The 18065-nt window shown below is 48.9% G+C and overlaps 1 protein-coding gene across 9 annotated transcripts in view; it reads left to right on the plus strand.

The window, feature by feature from the left end:
• The window catches only part of Kcnj6 (potassium inwardly rectifying channel subfamily J member 6), a 232191-nt gene that overhangs the window by 110374 nt on the left and 103752 nt on the right, over positions 1-18065 (plus strand). The window lies entirely within an intron of this gene.

Below are 18065 nucleotides of genomic sequence, written 5' to 3' on the forward strand. Positions count from 1 at the left end.
AAAAAAAAAAAAAAGAAAAACCTTCTTCAGTATTAGACAACTACAATCAGAGCCATTCTGGAATGAGTCTTCCTTTCATGGACCTTGGTTCTTCCTTTTATTAGAAGTAAGAGTGTGTCAATAGAAATACCATCCGCCCAGACTGCTGACCCATCTCTAAAGACATTTCTTTCTTCTTGTCAAAGGACAATGTGCTTGTCCCCAGAGACCTGGAGAACCTGGCCTCCAGCACAATAGCCTCCAATGCACCCTGTGTGAACCAAAACGGCTGCAACAGGACAGACGGGATGAAAGGGCTTATCTTTCCTGCAGGTGAATCTGGGTTTCCAGACCCCACATCAGAGGCACCAAGGACAGCATTATCACTTTTCTTCACTTTAGAATGCACAAGGGAATCTGATCTTCACACACCCCAGGTTTAAGGTTAATCCAAAACTGCCCCAGAGAGAGAGGGAGCTGAGGCTGTGCTCAAGGATGAAGATCCTACCACTACCTCATGTTTGGCCAAGATGCCACCATGTGCCCCAAGGACAAGGTCCCCCTCAAGGCCGAAGCCTCAACGGTATCACGGAGCCAACAATTTGTGATGAGACGCCCGACTGGATTGTGAGACAAATTCAAAAATAGATGGCAAGGATCTAGCAGCGGAGAAATCACAAAGTAAATTGGCTTTTGTGATCCAACTGTGATAAGCAGTGGGAAGTAATGGAAATGTAATTGTGGAGCCTTGGATGAGGTGTTAAACTTTGAACGGGAAGGATTCACATTAGCAAGCACAAGTGCGATCCTATGGAGTAGGGGCTGTGATCGCGATTTGATGAGCTTTACCATTTCAGCCCTGTTCACAGGGTTTTCCTCAAATGCTTGCAAAGAAGGGAAGAGAATGAGAGATTGTCTGGTGCTTTGCATTTTGGAGATGCTCCGGCCACAGTCGCTTAGTGCTGTATTGATTCCCTACCTGGGAAGAAGTCCTCGTTCGTTCAGAATCAAGGGGCTCTGTTGTGCAAACTTACACGGAGCAGAGGCACAGACATCTTAGTCCTGACTCTGCCACAGCCTTGGTCCTAACTGTGCTGAACCTCGAGTTCCTAACCTGTGAAATGGGAGCCGTAATGAAGCTGGGGACAGGGCTCCTCGGAGACTGAAGAAGATGATACGCGTATTCAACGACCCTGCCCAACAAAAAGGCCGACAAGAAGTGTGACCTCTTGTGTTCCTGTTTCGCAAGTGGCAAGCGGGTACCCTTTTCTCCTTCTTGCTTCTCCCATTTCCTTTTGATAAGAATATCTAACGCATTTATGGCTCCCATGGACTCAGTCAAAGTTGAGTCACAACTCAAACAGACACAATCCAAACAGACACACAGAGGTGCTAATTTTAAATGCAGCTGCATGTTTAAACCTGGGCCAACATGTCTAGCCTCGGAGGGGCAGTGCCTGGCCATCAAGGGACAGAGGCCAGACTGGTCGTAGGTGGGAGTAGACTTCCCCCCATTCCACACTCGGTGCCAGCCCTCAGCTCCCCCACCTCACATCTCACCCTCCTGGGTGTGCAGTGGAGAAGACGTGTTTGGAGCCGTGGGTCTCCACTCAGACCACAGATGAATGCGAAGGTGTTCACAGTACCCCAGACACACATGGCTCCCACCCAAGGAGAGTTTCAGCCACCGTGTCGCTAGGAGGACTTTGACTGCAACTCACAAGCAGCGCCCTGAGGTGTAGGGAGAGTATGCTGTCCTCACATAGCACAGCACTGGGGACAGGAGTACTTGCTACCCATTCCACTGTCCGAGGGAGCCATCAAGGGAGCCAGGGCTCGCTCTTTCATCTCTGGCAACTCTAACGGCTTAAGCTTTGTCTCCCACTCGCCCTCTCAGGGAACATCCGTGACAGCACACCATGGCCCGGTGGCTGAGGCCAAGGACACTGTGCACTGTGACCTGCTCCAGAGTAGTGAGAAGGAAGAGCTCCCAGGAGAGGAACGTCCATCTCCCTGAAGATTCAGTCACACTGTCAGTCACAGTGAGGGTCCTGTTTTTCTTAAAAGTACCCTGGGTAGATTAACAAGAGGACTCCTGTGAGGCAGTGTGCTGGTTCCCCTGACCCTGTAACTAACCACCCCACAAATCAGTAGCTCCGTGGATGGTGACTTCAGTGGACTTCCATTGGGGTTCTCCTTCTAGTCTTGGTGTGGCTCACATGAGCTTCAATCAAGTTCTCTGGGGCTCTCTGCCTCCCACAGCCTCCCCTGGGCTCATGCACACAGCACAGGGCAGAGCTCGGAGAAAGGAGGAAGGGAATCAACAGCACTTCCAGTCTGCCACATTCTGCTGCCAAAGCAAATTGCAATGTCAGCTCATATCCAAGGGCTGGAAAAGCAAAGTTACCTCATGTCAAACAAATTTCTGAAGTCACACTTCGAAGGGTAAATGGGCAGGAATGGAGGAAGATTGTGGCCACTTTGACAATCCATCACGGGCACGTGGGTCACATTCTAGGAATCATACTGTGCAAATGTGAGGATAAGAGCAAGAAAGGCATTCTAAATCAGTGTTTTGCAGAGAGATACTAATAACCACTCCCAAAGCAGATTACAGGGAATGCTGTACACTCTATCAAAAAGATCAACAAGAAGCTGCATGGCCCATGGTGAGTTACGGGAATTAGGCCCAAACTCCATTAAATCTTTATGCATTCATTCACCTTTCATCAAAGCAAGACTAACAAGCTCTTTGATGAATATTATGTGTCTCAAATCAATGCCGAGCTTTGGAAGAAAACCAGAAATCCATGGACAACTTCATTAAGTGATCAGTAATCGCTGAATGGCATTAGAACTGCAGGAGCAAATGGCCCAAAGAGCTCCTCCTTCTCAGCCTCTGCTCTTTGCAGATGATTGGTACTTGAGAACCATGAAAGCCAGGCCCTAATCACACCAGCTTTCAGTCCATGACCTTAAAGGAGACACTCCCCATGGGGGTGGGAGCGCTGGATCAGGGCAGAGGTTCTCCAACCCCGTTATTCTTAATTAAAGTCACTGCTGATGGACTGTGACCTTAAGGAAAGCATTTCTGACCTTTCCAGGGCTGGACTCAAATTTGTAACTTTAATTAATATTCCTTCTGCCAGTTCTTTCTAAGTCCATTTCAGACTCATATCTGATTGTCTTTGAGGGCCAATTATCTCACGCTTTCAAAAATAATCTGAACTAGAATCCCATGGGCCTTGGACACCACTTTTCTGGGTTTTTTCCTTAGCGTGACTATGTCCATTAAAATTCACTGCAAGTTCCCAAATAAATAACATTTGTGTACTTGGCAAGTCCAAGGCAGATCTACAGACCCATGCTTGGGATACACCATGTAAAAATTCCCCAAATGTGGCTCAGAATGGAAAGGCTGTTACAGGACATCTCATTTTTTGGAAGAAAACAAAGTTTCTTGATGTCCTGTGGTATTCCCCAGTGCAAGAAGGATAAGCATGCTCCGGCCCTCCTCCCAGAAGGTGTTTCCTGGGAGCCCTTGGGTCCCCGGCTCTAGAGCTCTGTCCATGCAGAGTAGGAAAATGTGCTTCTCCGCCACCCTGCACCCAAATTCCTTCCAGGCTCAGGTTTTCCTAAGGAGGCTCCCAAGCAAGTTGTGAGCTCTTCACAGTCCCTTTCACACAGAGACTGCAGAGCTACCAAACATTCTAACCCACCCCCTCCCCACTTATATGTTGCATTAAAATCTTACGAGATGCTGACCAGGATTTAAAAGAGAAGACAAAAGATAGAATCCAGGCCATCTGAGATCAGAATTGAAAAACTAGTAGCACCCACCTTGACTCCAGGAATGCATCCATTAGATCCTACTGTGCGCAGAACAACTCAGGGAAGATGCACCCTGCTTTAGAGACTTTACAGTCTGCTTGGAGTAACAAAATATAGACACAGAGAAAGGAACCATGGAGTACCACAGCTGAAGCTCACGCATCCCTTACTGAGTCATTCACATGACAAGGCCCGTGATAGGAACTTTCTATGTATATCTCCTCTAATTTTCACAACAGCCCCCTTCTACAATGAGGGTACCACAACTTAGAGAAATTACATAAATGTCCAGGATCGCAGCACTAAGAAATAGCAGATCCAAGAACCAAACCCTTCACGATCCCAGACTGAGGCTCTGTCCCCTTTCCTCCACTCTGGAACAGCAGGTGCCATTAGCCAGGTGGAGATGAGGTTGGAAAAGCAGAAGCAGGTTGTGAAAGTGGACTCTGAGGCCACCACAATTGGGACAACTGAACTCACAGCTCACAGTGGTTGGCCTGCTGCTCACCTGGGCTTTCGGGCACTTGCAGAGTCCTGTGAGCAGTGATAACCTGAATCCCTGGTCCTCAGTCTTCACCAAGGTCCCTTAAACTCTCAGGAGACCATCAATGGCGGAGCCCATACAGCAAGTTTCTGAAGGAAAATATTAAACTCTCCTAGAAGATCCGTCCTGTGAGAACCTCATCAGCCTAAGAAACAATTCAGAGCAAGCAGATGGAGAGGCTGGGGTGTTGTTGGGAATTTTAGCATCCAGCTCTGCCAGCCGTTCTCACATCCCCAGAGCCAGGCAGGCACACATGGTGGCTGTGACTCCCATACTCAGCTGCTAGGCCCCCCGCGGCAGGACAGGTGAGGGGTGACCTGAGACACCCACTTTGGCTCAGGAATGTTTTGCAAGCTTTCTGGGTACAGAAGCTAGGAGCAGTCCCTTGCCAACCAGGAGGAGGTATCCTCCTGAAGGACAAGTGTGGTACCAAATACCTGGATGTGTGGATGTGGTTTCCTAAGGGCCACCGTAGCCAATGTCCACAAACTTGGTGGTTTAAAACAACAGAACTATGTTTCTGCACAGTCCTAGTTGCCAAAAGTCCAAAATCAAGATGCAAACAGAGCTGTACCTTCACCAAGGCTCCTTCCTGCCTGCCTCTTGCAGTTCTTGTGGCTCCTGGCATTCCTTGGCTTGTGACTGGATCTCTCCAGTCTCTGCCCATGCTCACGTGACCATCTTTCCTCTGTCTCTGTACACTTCTCCTTATGAGGACACCAGTCCCTGGACTCAAATCTACCCTAATCCAGGATGGTTGTACCTCAAGAGCCTTAGCTTAATTATTATCTGCTAAAGACCCTACTTTAAAATAAGGCCCCCTTCCGAGATGCGAGGCAGACACGAATAGGAGTCACTATCCAGCCCATCACACGTGGCTGTCGTGAAGCCCCCACTTGCTCCACTGTTGTGAGGCCCCCACTCAGCAGAGAATCCATCTGGCCGTGAGAGGTCCTGGGACAGAGCAGTCTCCCAGATGGGCCTCGGCCTGGGGCAGAGCTTTATTTGTGGAACTGGGAGCAGAGGCTCCATGGTGGAAACCACCGGAACCTGCAAGAGCAGGGCGGACCAGGAATTTGGTTTAGAAGAATCAGTACCGTGTTGAGTGTTGAAGAGTCTGTGTCTGGAAACAGAGGCACGTGCTTGGGAGAATGACAGCTGAGACAGCTGGCAGAGGGGGCCACATGTTGAGGGCTCATGCACTCTGGAGATTTGGATTCTCTGGGAGGTGGCCATATCAGTCAGCTCATGCTACTGGAACAGAATGCTGCAGACCGAGTGGCTGATGCAGCAGAAATTTATTTTCTCATGGTTTTGGGTGCTGGAAGTCTGCGGTCCAGATGCTACCCAGTCCCGGCAAGTGTTTTCCCATGGCTTGTATGCAGCCCCCTGCCTGCTGTGTCTTCACCTGTTCTCACTGTGTGCTCACAAGGACAGAGGGAGCGAGAGATCTTCCTAGAGTCTCTTTCAAAAGAACACGGATCCTGTAGGATCAGATCCTTACCCTTATGGCCTCATTTACTCTTAATCACCCCCTGAGAGGCCCCTTCCCTGGACACACAGGACACAGTCATAGAGCCTATGGGTTTCAGGAGGAAACAAACATTCGGTCCATACGAATAGCAAAGTTTGCTGAGCAGAGAACAGACGCCTTCGGACAAGACACTGCAGAACCTGAAGCCTTCCTGCCCTGGCCTGGCAGGGGTGATGATGCGTGACCTTAGCTTCTGTTGGGGCAGCGTTCCTGTCAGCCCGCACGGAGCTCTGTGAATCGAGAGAGCAGGTTCTTCTCCAGGAAGCCTCGCCAGATCAAGTCGGGAGCCGGAGCTCAAGCCCACTTCTGCGTTGACTTCTGGGTGACCTTAACTCCTGTGGGCCTCAGGGTCCTCCTCTGCAGGTTAAAGGGCAGGTGTGACAATCTTGGGGCCAATCCTGCCATTCCTAAGGGCAGTAACCAAGCATGGGCTGGGGGACGGGAGGAAGCCGGCTTAGAATTAAAAGTGTTCAGGGTCTAAATCACAGCCAGGCCACAGATGGCTGAAGTCAGGTGGGGCCCCCTGTCATCTGTCACCCAAATCAGGCCAGTTCCAGACGGAATCAGACAGTTCCATTCGTATTTATAGCAGGAGAGCAGGTATCATCCAACCCCAAAAGCACACAAATATCAAACTCATAACGAGAGGCCAGAATCAGCAGGGCCCTAATGGAGCCAGCGCACACCTAAATGTATGTGGGTATGCGTGAGCCTGGGTCGTGCGTGCGTGTTTGCATGCGTGCGTGCATGCATGCGTGTGTGTGTGTGTGTGTGTGTGTGTGTTATGTGTATATTGTGTTTATATATTAGCTCTCTAGGGCTGCCATACAGATTACCACAAATTTAACGTCTAAGTGTCTCAGTCTGCTCTCTGTTGCCATAACAAAATACGTAAGACCAGGCAGCTTGTAACGAATAGAAGCTTATTTGATGTGGGTCTGGAGGCTGGGAAGACCAAGAGTAGGGTGCTGGCAGGAGCAACATACATGAGCTCAGGTCTCTCTTCCTGTTGCTATAAATCAGCTCTTGCCATGATGACCCCCCTTCATGGCCTCACCCACTCCTAATCCCCTCCTGAAGACCCCGTGTCCAAACACCATTAGCATGTATTTGGGGTCAACTTTCCAACGTGTGAATTTTTGGGAGGAAACATTCGACTACAGCACAAAGCAACCCAGATTTTCTCTTTTGGTTCTGAAAGTCAGAGATCCTAAATTCAAGATGGCAGCTGGGCTGGGTTCCTTCTGGAGGCTCTTAGGGGCAATCTTTTTCTTTGTGCGTGCTCAGCTTACAGATCTCTCTCGCCTGCCTTGTTCTTATAACCACACCATGACTGCAGAGGGCTCTCCCAGATGATAGTCCAGGGCAGTCTGCCCACCTCAGAAGGTTCTCACTTTAGTAACAACTACTCACCCCCACTCAGCCCCCTTTGCCACGTACAGTAATGTGTTCCCAGGCTCCAGGGACCCTGACGTGGACACCTTTGCAGGGACAGCGTAACTTTACACATGCCTTCCACAGCGTGAGCACAGTGATGGCTGCATTCAAACATTGGTATCTCCGGAGCCAGCAGTCTGCTCTCTGCCCTGGAGCTGGGAAATGCTGGCTTGAAACTGTCAGTGTACCCAGGGGATGAGCAAAGGCCATGAGGTTGGGGAAAATGCAGCAGAAACTGGAGCTGGGAGACTGGAGTCCAGTTCTGTGCTGCTTCTTGCTGGTTCTGCAATCTTGCCCGAGTCACTTCGTCTTCCTGGCCTCCATTTCTCACCTGTAGAATGGAACAGCACAGACCGTACTTCTGTGGTCAAGACGCACATGGGCAGGGCCTTGCTGACCCAGGTCTTTCCTCACACTGTCCCTTTTACGAGCCTCACTGTGGTCACCAGGGTCCTGCATGCTGCCAGGCCCTCTGGGAGAATGGCGGGCCTCCATCCCCTTGTAAATCCCAGCCCCGCCCGAGGCAGAGCTAGTCACCTTCCAGGGCTCCTGTGTGGAGGATGTTCCGGGCTTCCCCGCTGTCCAAATCCAGCACTGCCAGGCTGAGAACACTTCCCTGTCACCAAGGCCTCACCCCAGCCCCTGCCAATGCTTGGATTATGCTTGTTCAAAAAAATATTTGTCACACAATCGAGGCAGTTCCTATGTTCTGCAAAAGAGAGGGATCCGACTCGACAGCCCCGGGGAACGTTTGCCCTGTCAGAAGCTTCCATCATGATCTGCACTGCTAAAGGCCCCAGGTGACTGCTGGAGGGGCGGGGGGACGTAGGGGAGGGAAAGCTGCATCCAGAGCCTGTGCAGGAGCTTGTGGGAGGAGCCAGCACACCCTGTCCTAACTGGCCTGGTCCCTCACGTTCCTGAAGCGAGATCCCTGCTGTGAGACTGGTGGGCCGCGTTCCTTCTTTCTTTTTCTTCCTTTTTTCCCTCTTACCCTCCTTTTTCCTTCCTATGTTTTGCAGGGAAACCTTTGGGGATGGAACCCAAGGTCTTGGGTTCACCAGGCAAGCGCTTTACCCCCAAGCTACCCCCCAGACCTCCTCCTTCTTCCTCTTTCTGTCTTCTTTTCTTTTGCTTTCTTGCTTCTTGCCTTTCTTTTTTTAGTTTGTTTGTGCTTCCTTATTAACAGACTTTATTTTTTTACAATTTTAGGCCTATGGAAAATTGAAGGGAAGAGCGTAGGGAATTCCTCTACCCCTCCCACGCCTGGTCCCCTGTTGTTAATTCCTTCCACTAATGTGGAGCATGTGTTATAAGTAGCACACTGTTGATGAGCCAATATGGCTGTTTGATTGTCAGCCGCAGTCCACAGCTGACACTGAGGTCCACTCTGGTGCACGTGCCAGGGGCTCGGCCATGCATAACGTCTGTATCCACCACGACGGTGTCGTAAAACTCAGTGGCGCTGCCCTGCGGATCTTCTGGGTCCTGCCATTCTTCTCTTCCTCATCCCCCTGAAGCCCTGGTAACTCCAATCGCTTTACTGTCCCAACAGTTGTGCCTTTTCCGGGTGTCACATCATTAGAGTCCTATCTTATGTAGCCTTTTAGACTGGGCACTGTCATTTAGGTCCAGCATGAATTTTTGTGCTTTAATAGGAAATGTCTCTTTATTGCTGGGTAAGGGCCACATTCTTTCTTTATCTTATTCTCTCAAGGTAGGAATCTGACCTTTGCTCTGTGTCTTAGTTTTTTTCATCCCTGGGAAAAAATACCTAATGCTCACAATTTAAGGGAGGAGGCTCCTATTTCGGGCCACACTGGACTGGCTGCAAGGCAGAACAGCATGGCAGAGGGGCCTGGTGAACGACAGATGCTGTGGCACAGTGGACAGGAGAGAGAGAAGGGCAGAGTGAAGGGAGGAGCTGGGAAAGAGAGGCCCCCTTCCAGGCCACGCCTCTGTAACCACCTCTTCCAACCAGACCCCGCCTCCTAACAGCAAGTCAGCTATGAGCCCCATTAACCCAATTACTTTTCAAAAACCCCACCTATGAGCGCATGAGGCTTTGGGAAACAACTAGATACAAACCATGACACCCGGTCGCCTAATGTCAGGAGACAGGATGAGCCCAGGCCACCAAGGGAAAGCAGGCGGTCGACACCCCTGCCACTGCCTCACGCCCTCCAGGGGGACAGTGAGGACTTCCTTGACCTGTGAAGCGGCCTCGAGCTATGGGCAGACCTGTCCTGCTCTCTTAAAAGGGACTACAAGGACAGCCACTGTGACACTTCAATTTAAGATTAGAAGATTTTATGTGCACAGTTTCATTTGGGACTCAGGAAGAAGCAGCTCCTCGCAGGGCCCCAGGATTGCACAGGCGAACTTCTGAAGGTTGCAGTTATCTCAGAATCAACAGCCTAAGTTCTCTCGGCCTCTTCTTGCCTGAAATGGAAGCCCCCGGGAGGAGCCGTTCTGTGAACTCCCACAGCACCCCGGTCATTTTTTTCCATCAGTTCTTAGCCTGACCTTGAGCACTGAATTTCTAAGCCAAGGAGATTCGCCCCTTGCTACACTGGCTCCCCATTCCAGTGCTACGCCCTGAAGTAAAGAATCAGCAGCTGCCCACAGATGGCCCGAAAAGACTGGACAAGTGTGGCCTTGCAGTTGCCCTCAGAGGTCACAGTCCTGGGTGGGGACAGCATCATTATGGTCATCTGTGACATCTCTGCACCATTAAGCAAAGGATTCATGCGGGGTCCTTGGTGCAAAGTTTAACAACACACCAAAAAGCCCAGGGACAAATGCTGTAATCAAGACAAATACCAGATTTAAAGTTAAAGTCAATACAAAAAAAAATCATAATAAAATATCCAAATTTTCAAGGCAGCAGCCACCCTCAGCACTTTTCTGGACCCTGAGCTTGAATGCCTGGCTCTCCTCGCCCTAATCCCAACCCTGAACGATCCCACAGACGTGAACGCGCTCTGCTAAGTGCGGACAGCTCTACGGATGCGAGTTCAAACACAGTCGCTATAGACAATAAGGGCAGTAAAGTCTGGAGGAGGAGAATGTGGGGCTTGCGAAGGAGTGGAGCACAGAGAGGTGGCTCAGGTTTGCAGACACGGAAGGGAGGCCGGGAGGCTGCGGTGGGAAAGCCGGGATCAGCAAGGGCTCACACATGGGCCAGGGCACCGGACAAGGGCGGACAAGAGAAGGGACGCCACGTGTCTTTACTGGAACAGAGGGTGGGCGGCGAGGCACAGAAAGAAATGTGGTGGCGAGGGAGGTGAAAGTCTCACCGAAGAGTGGGTGCAGTGGCAGAGCTTTCTCAAGCATGGGCAGCCACCATTCGTTCAAAAGCAAGAGCTGTATGTGGAAACAGATAACATTTTTCCATTGTGAAAGCGATTTACTTTTGGAGGTGGTGGTGGTGGTGGTGGTGGTCGTGGGGATTGAACCCAGGGCCTTCCCATTGAGTTACCTCCCTAGAACTTCTTTATTTTTAATTTTTGAGGCAGGGTTCTGCTAAGTCATTAAGTAAACTCGCAATCCCCCTGCCTTCAGCCTCCCAACGTGCTGGGATTTCAGGCGTGCACCACCATGCCTGCCTTAGGCTCCTTTTATTAAATTGGAAAAATACCGACAGCGCAGGCAAGGCACCTCCAAAAAATGTGATACATTCTCTTCCCAAGTTCTCCAGGAAGACAGTGTTCCCTACGAGGAGGCAGTTACATTCGGAGGGCTGCTGCAACAGTCTAAAAATAGGGGACACTCAGAAGCTGGGTTTATGGAAACATTGGCTTTGAGAACACAAAACAGCACTGGGTGAGGGAAGGGGGCTTCCTTCCTTAAGAGTTCCTGCACATGGCAAGCGCTGGCTGTGGACAGAGCCTCCCCCGTCAGCCTCGTATCTCCACAGCAGATCAGACACGCTCTCCTCCTAGTACACACAAATGCAGAAGGTCCTCGAAGCTCTGTATCACAGTCTCTTCCCCAGCCACTGCCACCCGCTGGATGGGTGAAGGACATAGGGCAGGCGCCATTCCTGATCCTGGGGTCCGGGGTGCTGGGCTGTGGGCGAGGATGGTGCTCCTGGCTCAGCCGTACCCTCCCTTCTCAAAAGTTTCAGCTTCTTTTCCGGGCACCCATGAAGCTTCTCTTTCTATTAACAGCTACCGGGAACACTGGGGACCAAGCCAGATTGAGAAGTCTGCAGCAGATGCTTAATTTCCTTCAGGCATCCGAATAGGCAAGATTTGTGTTATGCAATTCCCCAGTGTGAAAGCTGATAACATGGTCATTAACTCTATACAAATCTTTAAAAATGCAAGTTAATTTATCAAAAAAGGAGTCAACTCTCCCCATTTCATCAGCTGAGTGTAACGATCGGTACTTTGTTCCTCATAAAACCCCTAACCACGAGCACAGTTCTAGCTCAAGTGCTAGACAACACAGCACAGAGCCTGGGAGAAGCCAGATGCCAAGAGCAGGTCTAACAATTCCCAGTGAAATTATACAGGCAGGACACAGGGCCTCGGGGACGAAAGGCGGGAGCTGGAGCCCTGCTGAGCAGGCTCTGTCGGGGAAGGAAAGGGCGCTGTGCACTGCAGAAAGGGCATCAGGGTTAGGTCCAGGTAGATGGGGCCTGGACCTTTGATCAGAATGTAGGTGACTTGCTAAGAACAGCCTCACAGCAAATCCAAAGTGCGAGTGGTTAACAGCTCTTCAAATTCTCACCGTAATTCTTTAGCACCCTAAACACTCCTGTAAGGTAAATGCTTCCTTGTATTTTACAGACAAAAAAAAAAAACCTAAGGCCAGGACAGATTAAGAAACTTGCCTGAGGTGCAGTTACCCCAGGGTGGGCTGACTCCAGAACCCTTGCTCAGACCCCTGACTCTGTAAATAAATGTGAATAGTGAATAAAAAGGGCTGGTCGTCCCAGGGAGATAAGATGTACTGTGTTAAGCAGTAGGCAGTCATCATAAGTTCTTGAGGGGATGATGGAATGATGTGATTTTGAAAAATCATTCTTTAGGAACAGGTGACTTAGAGGAAAAAGAGGATAAAACAGGCAGAGTACAAGTGTGAGATCCAAAGGACATGGTCCAGGAGAAAGGACGCTTCACCCGGGGGGGATTTTAAGACTGCATCTGGAGAAAGGCCTCCAGAAGTTGCTGACCAGTTTGCAGAACTCAACAGCGACAGAATACCAGCGGCCCCAGAACTATATGGGATAATATTTCCCAGCTCTGTCGGCCCCCGACGTGGGCTTTGGGCAGGGACCCATTTGGTGCCCATGTTGGTGCAGCTGCAGAAAAACAGAGATGAAGGATTTGAAATGCAACTTGTAAAATTCCAGTGTCCTTGATAAGAAAGAAGTTTCAAAGAAAAGTCAGCAAATCCATCCTCTTCTCCCAAAAACCCACTTGCGCATGGGTACGTGTTGATGTGTTGTCTTGGGGGATGCAGGGGTGAGAGGAGGGCAGAACCTTCCACACCTTCCTCTCCTCCCTGCTCCTACGAAGGAAAAGTAGCAGCTGTGTGCTCCATACCAAAGTCTGCCTCGGTCCTGGGCAGATCAGGTAAATAAGACACCGTGTCTGCCCTTGGACGTGCGGGCACAAGGTAGAGGACTTGCCTAGCACATGCAGCCAGTTGAAGAGCTGAGGCCGGAGCCCTGAGTATCCCAGAGTCAACCAGGGAGCCATTGGCCAAGCCAGGAAGTCACTGAGGTCCTCCCACCCACCAGCCTTTTATCCCAGGAAGGGGACACCACGGGGCAGCAGGAACTCAGATTCAGTGGACAGCGTTTATCATGCACAGCCGTTTACCATTAAGGCCTACAGTCTACTGCAGGAAATAGGATCAAAGGAAATCTTGAATGTTTACATTACAAAGAATTGTTGCAGTAAAGGGCCCATTGCCGTGAGTCTCCCTCGAAATACTCCGTCTCCCTTCAACTACATGCATCCCATCCTCCTCACCACTTTCTGAAGCACCTCCGGAAGTCCTCTTTCCTGAGTGTCTTCAGTTGTGCTGTTGTGACTCAAAACGTTTCCCTTTCGTGGTCATTTTGACTTTGGGGAAGAGCCGGAAGTCGCACACGGTCAGATCCGGTGAGTAAGGTGGACGAGGACACAGCTTCCCTGCCTTTCTGTTGGATGGCACTGGGCTGCAGCTTTCCCTGGATTTTTTATCAGATTTCATAAGACAGTCCAGAAGGAAGACTCCAGAACTGCTCAGAAAGCAGCAAGGAGGAGCCGGGTGTGGTGGCACATGCCTGTAATCCCAGAACTCGGGAGGCTGAGGCAGGAGGATCACTGTGAGTTCAAGACCAGCCTGGGCTACATACTGAGTTCCAGGTCAGTCTCACCTACATAGTGAGACCCTGTCTCAGAAAAACAGTTCAAAAGAAGCCTGGGCTACATACTGAGTTCCAGGTCAGTCTCACCTACATAGTGAGACCCTGTCTCAGAAAAACAAAACAAAAAAGTGACAAGGATAGGGTGAGTGTGTTCTGAGTGAGAGGAAGGATTTCATTGGAGAGTCATAGCAGCGTCTTTTGCTATAATGTTATTTAAGCATTCGCTATAGACTTAGATCACACCTTGCACACTTCCACCATGGCCACAGAAACCCAGGAGGCCTGAGAATGCCCTAGACTGGCGATCTTCTTAGAGTAGTAGGGACAGGGGGGCTTCCACGCTGTGAATCCCCCGACGTAGGACGGATTTTAAAAACATCTTTCAAGTGAACGCATCACGGTCCCTGAAAGGATGCGGTGATTTCATGGTACCTTGCTGAACCAGTGGTACAGCACAGCACCCCGAAGAACGAGACCGCCCCCATGCTATGAAAGCGGATAAAGAATCTATTTGTATTACTTTATGTATACTTTTTCATCTTTGATGAGGCACGAAAAACTTCAGAAGTAATGTAAGAGATGAAACGGAAGCCAAATAAGCCCCCCCCCAATCTTTTGGCTGGAATAGATTAACAAGCAAGAGAAACATATGCTATACAGATAAAAACTGGAAAATCCTGAGGTGGCAGCATCATCGTAAGACGTTCTTACCCAAGTCTCTTGAGCTTTACAATTTTGCCTTTTAAAACCAAACCCATTTAGAATATTTAATGTCACAGCATTGCTTTAGTTTCTTTTTTTCACCACTGGAAAGAAATCATAGAGTAGAACCTAAGACTTTAATGATTCTAAAATAAATATTAAGTGCCTGAATAAAAAGCAGGTAACTGCCATCTGCTGTAGCCTGTAAATTGGTTGGATTTCTACTGCAAAGTGCGCGCGTGTGTGTGTGTGTGTGTGTGTGTGTTTCTGTCAAGGAACTAAATGTGCAAACTAGGAGATTTTCACTTCCCCAACTGGGTATAAACATAATAATATTTTTAACTAATAATAAATTCTCTTGGCATACTCTGTTTCTGCCGGGTATCCTTTGGGGATTAGGATATGAAAATCCTTTCAAATATAATTTTGAAGTATATGTTAATTTTTAGTTCTTTGTTTTTATTATAAAACATCCTGAGAAGTAGGACCATCTTCTAATTATAACGTGTCATGGGTGAAGTAAAAGCAAGCTAATGAGATAAGATTTAAATAAGATCATTTCATCTATGGACCAAAGATGTATAGAGAAGCATTTCCTAAAATAGCTCCTGTGAAAATTTCATGTTGCAATACCCAGAGGAGAAAATTATGCCATCCTCAAATCAGGATGTGCTGTTCTCCTCCGGCCCTCTCCTGCCTAGAAGTATTGTAAAGCCCATGGAAAATCCTAAAGTAGAGAATCCCTTTTAACATCATCTGTTAGGTTTATTTGTCCTGTGAAACCTGCCCTCCCTTTTTGCAAAAATTAAAAATGGAGCATTTCAAAAGGAAGCGCATAATGCTACATGGACTTGGACCACAGCACATCCCTTATAAACGGAGTGGTTGCTATGGCACTGTTCTCTGTCCATCAGGATTGGCTGGCTGCACAGCCCTGAGTCCACAGAGCTTCCAGCCTCCCTTCTGAGACCACCTGTAGGGGCTCAGAGCAGATAACCCACCCACACAGCCACCGGGAGGTGAGATCAGGTGGGCCAGTCGGGGGCACCAGGGAAGCAGAAGACACAGAAAGAAACCTATTCCTTGGGTTTGGTTGTGTCATTGAGAGTTCGTGGCAGGCAAGGCCGAAATGCACTGGGCAGGACGTCAGAGGGAACAGCCTGAAACTCTGTGGCACAGCTGGAAGCTTCTGTGCATGGGCAGCATTTCTTCTTTTCGCTGAGAAAGTTCAGCCCAACGTTCAGCAGCTCAAACCATCCAGGCTGCATAAAGTAGCCAGAGCAGGCTTGAAGAGGGGACTGCAGTCACATCTACAGGGTCCCTCCCTGCAGCCTCCAGATTCGGGCTTGAATGAATGAATCACTGGTGACTGTGGCTAAACCACAGACGCGAAGGCCAGCACTGTCCACGCCTACACAACTTGGCAACCATGCCTTCTAAAGCCACGCTTAATCCCCAAACAAGACAGCAGAGGGCTAGAAAGCAGTCATTTTGCTAAAGCACAGTTAATAGCAACAGTAAGTGAGGCCACTCTCTTTCATCCCTTGATTCCTGGTTCTGTAAATCCTGGTTATAAGAGAAATGGCACCACAGCTCGGATGCCGTTTAGAGCATACACTGCACCCTAGGGGACATCACCCAAGTTTCGCAAGCACCCCCTTCTGTCCCACACAAGGCAGTTCCACTGTTCTGTCCAGCCCGCTGCTTCGGGATGAGAAGAAACGTGGTAAAACCGCGAATTCCTCGAGTGTGGACCACAGCTGCACTTGACTTCCTGTGCAGTGCATTCTTTGATGTGAGCAGTGCTATGGTGAGTCGGTTGCCATGACAGTGGATGGGGCGCTCTATAAATACATGGGTGGAGCTGCACGTGAGGAAGCACGTATCTGTGTAAAACTGAAAGTGCTGCCCTTCCTTGGTGGAAATGGATCCAGCTATCCATCACTCCCATGGAACGGTAACGTACTGGGTAACTTGCCCGCAGACTGGACGTTTCGTGGCGGCTGCAGCCAGACTGGCCTTGCCTAGTGGAAGGCCGTATTCCAGACTGTACATAACCTCTCTTCCCACCACCACAGCTGCATTATTCATGAGCCCACCAGGCAATGACAGGAATGGCTGGGGAAAGAGGCTGGCTGGTCTCCTCGGAACAGGTTGTCCCAACCTCTTCATTATTAAAACCCTCTCTGCTGAAGTCATCTGGGGTGCAGCTATCATCACATTTTTTTCTCATTCAAAAAGGTCTAACCACACACCTCTTTCCCTGCCACCTTGTACCTTGTTTTCCCATCGTATTCCTTCCGTGTCTCAGTTGGGTTAGCCAAAGTATTAGCCAAAGGCCATGAATTTGTATAGCTTCAAACCTCTGGTCATTTCTCCTCCCACCCAAAATGAACCACAGGGCCACTGCTTGTAGCTCATCCCACTCTGTGCACACCCACCTTGTGTATACCACTTCCGTTTGGTGATGGAATTCTGCAGCTCACACCCAACTCTCCGGCTTGGTGGATAAAATAATACCCAGTTCACAATGAACGGCTGAGTCTGTTTGGTAATGTGGTGTCATGTTCGAGCACTCGGTCTCTGCTAAAGACCCAGAAGCAGGCCAAAAGCTTTTATCTTTTTAATTTATTTTTTTTTTGCTTATTTTTCTCCATGTCATTTTTAACTGTGACACAATCATTGCATAAATTGATGGGGTATAAAGCAGTGTTTCTTACATGCATACTTTGCATGGTGATTAAATCAGGATAATGAGCATATTCATCACCTCAAACCCATATCATTTATTTTTAAATATTCAAAAATCTTCATTCCTAACCATTTTTTAAATATGAAACCTATTATTATTGACCATAGTGACCCTACTGTGCGATACAGCCCCAGAACTCACCCCTCCTGTCTGTAACTTGGTACCATGAACCAACCTCTCCACAGCCCACTTTCCCTTCTGCCGCCTCCAGCCTTTCCGTAACTGTCATCTACTCTCAACTCCTGTGAGACTGGCGCTTTTAGATTCTACATGCAAGTGAGAGCATGTGGTATTTATCATTCTGTGCCTGGCTTATTTCTCTTAACATAATGTCCGCCAGGCCTATTTATATAGTCAGAAATGATAGGGTTTCATCTTTTTAAGAATGAATCGTATCCTACTACGTATACTGACCACATTTTCTATCCATTCCTCTGTTGACACACACTTAGGCCAATTCCATACCTTGGCTTTTGTGGCTGCTGTGCACACATAACGTGTGTGCGCCTACCTGATTGACATATGGGGTATCACACACACAACAATGACACTGGACCCCTACCTACCAGTCCCCCAAAATCAACTCAAATTGGATTCAAGACTTCAATGTAAGAACTAAAACTATGAGACTATTGGGAGAAAGCATAGGGGAAATTCTTTACATAGGAGGATTAGGCAGAAGACCCCAAAACACAGGCAAATAAAGCAAAAATGAGGATTGCATCAAACTGACAAGCTGCATAGCAAAGAAAACAATCAACAGCCTTCTCTCAGGAGACAGTATTTTCAGGCTATACCCCTGATAGAATCCAGAGTGTAGAAGGAACTCAACACAATCAACACAACAATAAACCTAATAATCTGATTTTAAAAGGGCAAAAGCCTAAATAGACATTCTCAAAAAAAAAAAAAAAAACCATAC

The sequence above is a fragment of the Fukomys damarensis genome, unplaced genomic scaffold, assembly GCF_012274545.1.
Source record: "Fukomys damarensis isolate Sample0158 unplaced genomic scaffold, DMR_v1.0_HiC HiC_scaffold_24, whole genome shotgun sequence".
NCBI classification, from domain to species: Eukaryota; Metazoa; Chordata; class Mammalia; order Rodentia; family Bathyergidae; genus Fukomys; species Fukomys damarensis.